Genomic DNA, 3188 nt, shown 5'->3' on the forward strand with positions numbered 1-3188 from the left:
GAAGCGGAAGCATCTGCATCATCTTTGTACTGTTGCCAAAGTATCATTAAGGCAATGAAGGTCCTGGTCGATGGGTCTAGGTGGGTGGTGAGAGATTGTTGGACAGTAAGGGTTTGGTTGGATTGGTGGGTACCTCAGCCTAGTACTTTCAAGATTATCTTGTCACCTCCCCCAGGACGGATTCAAATGAACGTTAAAGAGTTGATTGATACTTATACATGGGTATAGCGTACCGATTTGTTTCGGAATATTTTAGCCTAGAGGAAGTATCTTTGATTCTATCTCTTCCTCTTAGTTTCCGTGCTCCGGAGGATAGGTTGGTGTGGCATTATGATGAGAGGGGTCATTTCTTTGTTAAGAGTGGGTATTGGGTGGCTTGGCAATGGTTACAATCCTCGGATAGTAGTGCATCCTCTTCTACCACGGTAAGTGCGTATGCGAAACTTTGGAAGCATCTGTGGAAGGCTAACATTCCTCCTAAAGTTAAGAATTTCACCTAGAGGGTGTCTCATGATATTCTTCTAACCAAAGTCAATCTCTATAAGAAATAAGTGGGAGTGGAGATGGCGTGTGGGGTGTGCTAAGGGGAGGAGGAAACCGCGACACATGTGTTACTTACATGTCAGTTCGTTAGAGTGGTGTGGTTTAGTTCTCCGTTTGGTCTTCAGTTGTTCGGGAGTATTCGAATGACACTTAAGGATTGGTTGTTTGTGGTGCTAGAGAATAAAGAGGTGGATTTTGAGTTGGCTTGTTTGATTATGTGGGGTATTTGGCAAGAAAGGAACTCACGGGTGTGGATGGGTTCTCAAGCATTACCTATGCTTGTGTGGCAGAAGGTTTCGTCTTGGTTATCAGTGTTTCAAGTGGCAAATTGTGAACCTACTAGGGTGGGGGTAGTGCCAACTTTGCGGTGGTCTCCGTCTTGCCAAGGGTGGGTTAAGATTAATACATATGGAGTGGTAAAAGGTCCTACTAATATGGTAGGGGGGTTGGAGTAGTGTTGCAGGATTGGAAGGGGGGTTTTTTGGCGGCAGGGGAGCAATAGTTTCCAGGGGTCATTTCGGTAATGCTCCTGGAGCTGTTTGCCATGAGGTATGGCTTGCAGGTAGCACAATTGCTAGGTTGTCAACAGGTCATGGTTGAAAGAGATTCTCTGAAGGCTATTATAGTTCTTAATGAGACCTATGCAGATTCATCGGCTCTAGGTATGATCGCGAATGATGTATTGCACCTGGCTTCCATCTTTTCTAGGGTGAAATTTATTGATGCCTCTCGTTTATGTAATGAGGTTGCCCACCATCTTGCTAAGTTTGCTTTGTCTAGTAGCAATAATCTAGTTTGGTTTGAGGAGCCTTCTGCTCTTATTCAAGAGCTCCGCCTCCAAGTCATATGTAACTCTGGATGAGTTTAAGTATTCAATACAACGGTTCCTTTAAAAAAAAAATCAAATATAAAGTCCTTAAAATCTTGTGGATTCATCGGCTCTAGGTATGATCGCGAAGGATGTGTTGCACCTGGCTTCCATCTTTTCTAGGGTGAAATTTATTGATGCCTCTCGTTCATGTAATGAGGTTGCCCACCATCTTGCTAAGTTTGCTTTGTCTAGTAGCAATAATCTAGTTTGGTTTGAGGAGCCTTCTGCTCTTATTCAAGAGCTTCGCCTCCAAGACATATGTAACTCTGGATGAGTTTAAGTATTCAATACAATGCTTCCTTTAAAAAAAAAATCAAATATAAAGTCCTTAAAATCTTATTTCATAAAAAAAAAAAAAAACAAAAAAAACAATTCTACTTCAATCCTCCTCCTCCAGGGTAGCAGCACATCAAACTTCCACTGTTGGAAATGCTTCTTGAAAAGGCCATCCAGATACTTTCGCTGCTTCTCATCGGTTTTATCAACATCCCAATGAACTTACATTAATGCCAATAACAATAAATTAGTAATTTAAAAAAAATACTATTTTTTAACAAAAATAATTATACATTATTTAATACAAACTTACCGATAACTCCCCCAACATGAACTTCTTCAACTCCTCAAGCACCTTTTTTTCAAGACTCAAACTTGACAGAACATTCCCTTGGCACCAAACCCCCAATATCAAACCTAACTTCTGTGTACGCATCAACCATACTTTTGTCTTCTAATTAGGGCACTTGCTTACGTCGATACCTCTCTACTCGCAATACAACTTTCCTTTCGCGAAAGCCTTCTCCTAAATTGGCCATTACCTTTGAAACAAAATCTTTGAAAATTAGGATTATGAAATTATGTATAGCACTCGGAACACTTTGCGCGACGAACCCCTTCATCGTGCAAATTGGTTTATTCGTCGCGCAAAGTGCGTCATAAATGCACAGTAAATGGGAGTGGTTGGAAGGCATCTGACCGTTTCAGTGAAACTTTGCACGACAAATATGTGGAAATTTTCATCACGCAAACATTTGATGGAAAAATGTTTTTTTTCCCACATTTTCCTGTGCGACGAATACTTTCGTCACATAAAAAATCCCTTTCCTGCCATTTTTACGTGACGAATATGTTTGTTCGTCGCACAATTGCCTCTTATGTGACGAAAAATGTTTCGTTGTGCAAGCTATTTTTTCTACTAGTGTTTCTCATTCTAATTGTCCTGTATATCCATTCCTACTAGTAAAAAGAAGGGAACTTTAACGAAAAGCACCCGGTACTGTTCACTTTAACGAAAAACCACATTTTTACACTAAAAAGTCAATCCTGGTACTATTCACTTTACCCTTTATTTTGTCCTTATCATTAAAACTCAAAGTTTTCAAGCCCTTTTCATTAGTTTTCCTTAAAAAGAATGGTTCACCTGAACATTTCCCCTAACTAAGTATAAATATTAATAAAATACATAAGGATATTTTGAAGTCAGTAATAACATGTAGGGAGGTGTCCACCAAGTATGATGAAGGGAAAGTTCACGAAGCCAACTCCAGCTTCACAACATGGTTTAGGTATTATCCCAAATACTCTAATTATAAACAGCGAAATTAAGAATAAATATTTAAAACCAAAACTTTGTAATATAATACAGTGAGTTAGAAAAATCTATTTATAATAATACAAACCCAAAATAAATAAATTTATTCCATTTAAAGATATATTAGGCCCACACACAATATATATAAAAACCTGATCGAAGAAGGATTCCAGCCTCCCTACC

This window comes from Malus sylvestris, chromosome 11 (genome assembly GCF_916048215.2).
Source record: "Malus sylvestris chromosome 11, drMalSylv7.2, whole genome shotgun sequence".
NCBI classification, from domain to species: Eukaryota; Viridiplantae; Streptophyta; class Magnoliopsida; order Rosales; family Rosaceae; genus Malus; species Malus sylvestris.